An 8,392-nucleotide genomic window follows, 5' to 3' on the forward strand; every position below is an offset into this window, starting at 1 on the left:
CCAATGAGAGTCTCTCGGGGCGGGGGCGGCGCAGGGGACCGGGGGTGGGGGTCCGGGATCCGCGGAGGAGGAAAAGGCGGTGTGGCTGACAGGGGAGTGTGATGGCGGCGGCGCCCTATGGACGCGTGGGTGGAGTGCCCCCCCCCACCCCTGGTGGAGAGGTGGGCGCCCCGGGAACCCAGAACTCTCCCGGGATGCCGCCGCGCGCTCCCACGCCAGGCAGTGCCCCGCGGCGTCTGTGGGCAGACGGAAGGGCTGGAACTGCGGCTGACTGGAGCCTTTGTCCCTCGCCAGGTTCCTCCGCGGCCGTGTGGGACCCCAGCCCCTCTGCGCTGTTTTTCCCTACCACCCTCACCCCCAGCACCCACCCTCACCCCCAGCACCGCCACTGGCTTGTTTGAGCTAAACCCCCTTCATTCATTCCGCCTGCGATGGAGGAATGTTCCCGGGACCAGAAGGAAGGATGGGATGGGGTTGGTTTCTATGACAACTGGGAGGAAGAGGTGGGCTATCAATCCTTCGCCATTCTCCTGTAGTGGAGGGAATGTGGGAACTGGGAAGTATGGTTGTCCTTTTTAAGGAGAGTCTGGTCCCCCATTCTGGTTAGTGCTTGGGGGCCGCCTTGGGGGGGGGGGGGGGGTGTTTTTTTAACATCTTATTGCCTTCTCTCTTGGGGGCCAGAACATGGTCTCCTCCAGTATGGAGATCCCAACCTCTCACATCTACCAAAGGCCCTTCCAAGTGCTCCTCCTCGCAGAGGTTACACAAGCCTGTTATGATCCTGTCCCCCCTTACCCCCACTTTCAAGGCATTCCCTCACTCTGTCAAGTTTAACAGGACTGTGGGTTTATCTTACTTGCTAATCTACACTAATAAAAGATACATGCAAATTGACTATACCTCCATATACCCTCCAGCCAGTCAGGAGGGAGTATGCAAATTAACCCAAAATATGGTCGTTTAATTTGCATACACAGGTATGGAGCAAAGACTGAAGAGGCTTGGCTTACACTGTGGCGGGAGCAGAGAAGCCAAGCCTCGCTGCGGCTGGAGTGAAGACCTGGGTCCTGGGTGCCAGAGGAAAACCAGCGCCGGCAGTCAGGGGAAGGAAGGCCTATTGCACGAATCTTCATGCAACGGGCCTCTACTTATTTCATAAGTACCTCCCCTAGGAGATTTATGGCTCTTGGTTGATAGTTCTTATTTTCCCATAATGACTGCTAGTAGCAGACTGAACAAGAAAGATGAGCTTTTCTCTTGTGGGTTGAGTAGAATTACCATATTCACTGCAAATTTGCTTCCCTCACTGTAGGAATAACTGGAACCCCAGTTTCCTAACTCTAGAAATTCCAGTTCCTCAGAAAGCCCAGGTTTCGGGTTCAATCCCCAGTATGGAGCATGCAAGAGGCACCCAATCAATGATTCTCATCATTGATGTTTCTCTCTCTCTCCCTCTCCATTCCTCTATGAAATCAATAAAAAAATAAACATTTAAAAAAGTAAAGTTTTTTCTCAATGCAAATAAATTGAGCAAAAGAAGCCAGACACAAAAGAATGTATCCTATGTGATTCCATTTATTTGAAGGCCAACATTCATAAAGGATATTGCAATGATTCTCATCGTCAATGTTTCTATACCTCTCTGAAATCAATAAAAAATATATAAAAATAAAAATAGCCCTAGCTGGTTTGGCTCTGTGGATGGAGCGTCAGCCTGAGGGCTGAAGGGTCCTGGGTTGGATTCCGGTCAGAGGCACATGCCTGAGTTTCCGGCTCGGTCCCCCCAGTGGGGGGTGTGCAGGAGGCAGCCGATCCATGATTCTCATCATTGATGTTTCTATCTCTCTCTCCCTCGTCCTTCTTCTCTAAAATCAATAAAATATTTTTAATTTTTAAAAAATATATATTTTATTGATTTTGTACAGAGAGGAAGGGAGAGAGAGTTAGAAACATCGATGAGAGAGAGTCATCGATCAGCTGCCGCTTGCACACCCCCTATTGGGGATATGCCCGCAACCAAGGTACATGTCCTTGACCAGAATCGAACCCGGGACCTTTCAGTCCCCAGGCCGACGCTCTATTCATTGAGCCAAACCGGTTTCGGCAATATTTTTAATTTAAAAAATAAAAATAAAAAGGCCGAAACCAGTTTGGCTCAGTGGATAGAGTGTCGGCCTGCGGACTGAAAGGTCCCGGGTTCGATTCCAGTCGAGGACATGTACCTTGGTTGCGGGCGCATCCCCATTGGGGGGGGTGCAAGAGGCAGCTGGTCGATGTATCTCTCTCATCGACGTTTCTAACTCTCTGTCCCTCTCAATTCCTCTCTGTGTAAGAAGCAATAAAATATATTTTTAAATAAATAAATAAATAAATAAATAAATAAAATAAATAAATAAATGATATTAGAAGTCAGGATAATGGTTGCTCTTGGGGAAGGGGAGAAAGTACTGATAAGAAGGTAGCAGGTAGGCTTATAGACATTAGTAATGCTTAGTTTCTTTGGTATAGGGGTGGTTACGTGGGTATGTTTGCTCTGTAGTATTTCATTAAGATGTTCACTTGATGTGTACAGTTTTCTTGTATGTGTATTATGCTTAAAGAAAACTTTTTTACAAGAGAAATTGAAGATTTGCCTTGGAGCAAAGTAAATCCATGACTAAGCTTAGGTTGTGTGTGTTTGTTTTATCAAAGCCTCTAAATGAAATTAGCAATCAAGAGGTTTTCTTTTCTGTGGGTATTATAGTAGTTTACCTTTTTTATATGTTTTCATTGATTTTTAGAGAGAGGAAGGGAGAGAGAGATAGAAGCATCAATGAGAAACGTTGATCAGCTGCTTCTTCACATGCTGGATCAAGCCTGAAACCCGGGCATGTGCCCTGACCAGGAAAATGAAGAAGGATAGAGCCGAAACCGGTTTGGCTCAGTGGTGGAGCGTCGATCTGCGGACTGAAGGGTCCCAGGTTCGATTCCGGTTGGGGGCATGTACATTGGTTGTGGGCACATCCCTGGTGGGGGGTGTGCAGGAGGCAGCTAGTCGATGTTTCTCTCTCATCAACATTTCTAACACTCTCTCTCTCTCTCTCTCTCTCTCTCTCTCTCTCTCTCTCTCTCTCCCCCTTGCTCTCTGTAAGATATCAATATTTAAAAAAAAAAAAAAAAAAAAGAACCAAATATCCAACATTAAAAAAAAAAAAAATGAAGAAGGATAGAGATAATGGTGTGTGTGTGTGTGTGTGTGTATGTAACTAGCATGTGGCTTTCTGATGGCCTCACCAGAGCTCACAGGCAATATAAAAGTACTATTGCCTGCTTTCCCAAATAAGTTCAACTTGTCTCAGAAGAATAAAGAAAGAAAATTCAAGATGAAATAGCGAGTTTAAACCTCAGAGTTTCCTAGATATGGAAAATGCTATTCCTTCCCAAGTATTGAAAGAACTGAAATTTTCTCTTAGTTTTCAAGAACAAAGCCTATCTTTGACTAAATATCCCTGACTTGAATACTATTATTAGGTAACCACTAATAGTTTTTCACTTTAATAATTGTTTAAAAAAGCAATGTCTGCTCAAATAAGCTTGGGAAATAAGAGATAAAGTTTCGAGCAATTTTTTTAGTATATTTTTATTGATTTCAGAGAGGAAGGGAGAAAGAAACATCAATGATGAGAATCATTGATTGGATGCCTCCTGCACACCCCCTACTGGGGATTGAGCCAGCAATCAGGGCATGTGCCCTTGATGGGATTCAAACCTGGGACCCTTTAGGATGCAGACCAATGTTCTATCCACTAAGCCTGTGGTCCACAAACTTTGGCTCACAAGCCACATGTGGCTCTTTGGCTCCTTGAGTGTGGCTCTTCCACAAAATACCACGGCCTGGGCGAGTCTATTTTGAAGAAGTGGTGTTAGAAGAAGTTTAAGTTTAAAAAAATTTGGCTCTCTGTAAAAAATCAATAAAATATATTTTTAAAAAATAAAAATAAAAAATTTGTCTCTCAAAAGAAATTTCAATCATTGTACTGTTGATATTTGGCTCTGTTGACTAATGAGTTTGCCGACCACTGCACTAAGCCAAACCAGCTAGGGCTAGAGCAATTTCTTAAAGCTTTTAATATGCTGAAGGCCATGTTGAATCTTCAAGAAGAAACAGATATGTAGTTTTCTTCCAAATGTAACTGACCATGGAACCCTTTTTTCATAGAATTTGTTCCTCAGATACTGCGCAAAATTCATCTCTGTGTATAAAAATCACTTGCATCTCTGTTATATTAACAGCAATGAAGATATAATTCTTTCAATTTTGAAAGCTTGATAGCTAATATTTCACTCCTAAATAAACATTTTGTAAAAGCATTTGCTTTCTGAAAACCGGTTTGTCCTCTTTTCCTTTAAACAGTTCCTCTTTCCTTAGTTCTGTTAATAGTATTACCGTTGCTATTGCCCTGGGTAACTTGATTCTTCCCTCTCATTTGCCCATCTCTCCTCTAGACTGCAATTCCACGAGTCAAGGACCCTGTATCATGATTTGTCACTGTGCCCAGAAGGCCTCCCACAGTGTTCTTAATGAATGTATTTATTTACTTATTTTTATCCCAAGGATATTTTTCCATTGATTTCTTAGAGAGAATGGAAGAGAGAGGGAAAGACAGGGAGAAATATCAATGTGAGAGAAATACATTGATTGGTTACCCCCAGCACGTGCCTTGTGCCTTGTGCCTTGACCAGGATCCAGGCTGGGGAGGATCCTGCAACAGAGGTATTTGCCCCTTTTGGTCCTCAGGCCAACACTCTTTCCACTGAGCCAAACCAGCTAGGACAGTGGTTGGCAAACTGCAGCTCGTGAGCCACATGCAGCTCTGTTGACCAATGAGTTTGCCAACCACTGAGCTAGGGCTTTAATGAATACTTTTGATTGAGTGTCTGAATCAAAGAAAAGTCAAATTGTCCCTGTCTGAAATATCTTAAATTTGAAATTATAAAGTTCATATGGCCCTGGTTTGGTAGTTCAGTTGGTTAAAGTATCATCCTGATATGCCAAAGTTGTGAGTTCCATCCCAGTCAAGGCACATATAAGAATCAACCAATGAATGCATAAATAAATGGAACAAATCGATGTTTCTCTCCCCTTCTTTCTCTCTCTAAAATCAATAATTTTTTTTAAAAAAAAAAAGCTAAATAAGTGAGACCTGAACTATAAACTCTGAACAAATCCAATAATTTGTAAAAAAAAAAAAAAAAAAAAAAAAAAAAGACATGGGTCCTGGTTGATGTGGCTTGGTTGGAGCATTGTTCCATGCACTGAAAGATCACCAGTTTCTGAAAACAGGTTTGTCTTCTTTGCCTTTAAACAGTTCCTCTTTCCTTAGTTCTGTTAATAGTACTACCATTGCTATTGCCCTGGGTAACTTGATTCTTTAATTCCTGGTCAGGGCACATACCTAGGTTGCAGTTCTATCCAGGTTGGGTTATAGTAAATACGTTGGCAACTGTTAATGTATTTCTCACATTGATTGCCGGAGTTCTTGTTCCAGCATTACAAAGGGTTCAGCAATCTGGAGAAAGGAGCTGTGTATACATTAAGAAGGAGTTCAAAGACGAAAGATAGTTTGGAAAGGCATTGGGGGTTAGAGGAGTGTCAGCTAAAGAAGCTAAAGACTTACCCTTGACTCAGGACCCTGTGCTGTTTATTAACACAAATTTGACCTAAGGCAAGATGAAGACATTCACTTCAAAGGGTAAGGTTTCAAAAGGTAGGGTTTACAGAAACATTGTTAGGTTGGGGAATAGCCTACAGCTGTTCAGGTATTTGGCCAACAGGAGGCAATAACATGCAGATGTATGATGCCTTGAGCTGTTTAGCAGCAAATGATTATCCTATTCAGGTTTGGGGGAGATGCTTTTTAGCTGTTCCCAAATGATTCAGCCCTGCTGACATGCTGGAATTGGCTTCCAGCAATTGATGTTTTTCTCTGCCTTCCTCCCTCTCTAAAATCAATAAAAATAAAAATCCAAAACACCTAACAATACTGAAGGATAAGGTATGCACAGTGGCCTAACTCTCCCAAACACTGCAAAAGTTAGGGCAGCTAAGGTTCTGGAAAGCTAACAAATCAACCTGACACCTAAAGAGCCATTGAGTTCCTGTTATGTGCACAGCTATCATAAGGCAGTGGGGCTGACGCTGCACCTGCCAAAGGAGGCAGCTGCCTGTGTGGTACAAAGTAAGGAAACTTCCTCACCATAGGAGGAGGAATGTATCACATGGTTGAGAAATCTGGAGAAGGAACTGGGTATGTTTTGCTGTGGTCATCGGGGAGGGGGTTGTGGAGTGTGTGTTGGCTGGTCTGCTAGCTTTCACCTGATAAGATGCCCCCATGTGGGAATCAGGGGGAGGCCTGAAGTATCCTGAACCACTAAGAAGAATCTCAAATTCAAGGCTTGAGCAATCAGCCATCTGCCTAAACCATTTTGATTCAATTTTTAAAGAAATATGTTTACTTAATTTATACTAGAATCCTGGTGCATGAAATTCATACAAGGTGGGGGTGTCCCTCAGCCAGGCCTGCACCCTCTCCAATCTGGGACCCTTCAGGGGAGGTCTGCAGGGATCAGGCCTAAACCAGCAGTCAGACATCCCTCTCACAATCCAGGACTGCTGGCTCCTAACTGCTTGCCTGCCTGCCTGCCTGCCTACCTGATCACCCCTAACTGCCTCTGCCTGCCTGCCTGATTGCCCCTAAGTGCCTCTGCCTGATCACCCCCAATTGTCCTCCCCTGTCGGCCTGATCACCCCCAACTGCTTGCTCCCCTGCCGGCCTGATAGCCCCTAACCACCTCTGCCTCCGTCCTCCGCCACCATGGCTTTGTCCAGAAGGAAGTCAGGTGTCCCCTTCACCCAGTCTAATTAGCACATTGCCCTTTTATTAGTATAGATAAAATACAATAGTAACATGGTTCCAGTCAATAAGACAAGGTATATCCAGAGAAGTCTAGCTTATATCCTTGAATTCTGCCCTGTTTCCTGCAAAAGAGTATCACTAGGCTCACAATTCTAAGGATATCCTGATAGCAAATAGAAAAAAAAGAGTAATTCTTTTAGCAATTACCAGTTTCTCTCTTTCCAAATTCCTTTGGCTAGGCCTCCAGCAAGAAGCTGATTTCCAGCTGTTTGTTATAATAAAAGGGGTTTTCTTTCTTCTTATGTTACATACAAAAGAACTGATTACATAGAAGACAGCACTGATTGCTGAGAAATCAGCCATTCAGATGGCAAGGCAATAGCACCAGGTGGGGGAAGAGGCACAAGAGGAGGAGGAAACACTGCAGTGTCCATCTGTGCCAAGGGCACTCAAGGGCTTTGCAAGAGGGAGGATTTGACATCACCTGGTCCAGCCTCACAGTTTATGGGTTCAAGAAGGTAAAGGATGCCAGGAGTTGGACCCAGAACCAGAAACCAGAGCTTCCTCACCTACTTCACCTTTCCCATTCCCTCCCGTTTCCTCTCCCCACTTCTACCCTTTTTGCCACCCCTGCCTTATCTGTACCTTTTCAGTACGAATATTTTACTTTAATAAAAAGGTGTGACCCTAGCTGGTTTTTCTCAGTGATTAGAGCACAAGCTCTCCAACCCAAGGGTTCTATTCCAGCCGAAGGGCACCTACCGGGTGCAGTTTTGATCCCCGGCCCCATGTGAGAAGCAACCAACTGAAACTAATAGATGTGTCTCTCACATCAATGTTTCTCCTTCCCTCTCTCTCCTTCTCTCTCTCCCCCTCCCTTCCTCCTACTCTCTCTAAAAAATAAATGGGGAAAAAATATCCTCCAGTGAGGATTGAAAAAAAAAAAAGGTGTGGGTTTCGGGAGGGGGTTTATTTTTTGTGTTTGTTGCTGTTGGTTTTTTTTTGTTTTGTTTTGTTTTGTTTTTTACAGAAACTGCATTAAGTAGAAGGAAGGTACTGTCCATATAAGAAATGTTCAAACCTGTAGAAAATTTTTATGAGTTTATTTGAGCCAAACTGGTGACAAAAATATCGAGGAATTGAGAAAATGTTCCAGGAAATGGCAGTTCTGCCACTTAATTTATACATCAGAATCAAAGGAGAAGCTGAGAAGCAGATCAGGGTGCTACATGAAATCTGAATTGGTGACAGATTGGGGAGGTGGGAGAACGCAAAGCCTCCCTACATTGGTGAGTATAGGATATTTAACATGATTAACACACTAACAATAGAAGTGAAGGGATCTGTGGTCTCCTGTTCTGGTTTAGTGATTGTGCCCTGAGGGGTCTGGAAAAAGCAAATTACCCTGACATTCCAAAGGTACCTATAATAATAAAAGCGTAATATGCTGATTAGACCGGGTGTCCTTCTGGATTCAACTAGGGCTTCTAGGGAAG

This window comes from Pipistrellus hanaki, assembly GCF_964339955.1.
Source record: "Pipistrellus hanaki genome assembly, chromosome: 6".
In the NCBI taxonomy this organism is placed as follows: Eukaryota; Metazoa; Chordata; class Mammalia; order Chiroptera; family Vespertilionidae; genus Pipistrellus; species Pipistrellus hanaki.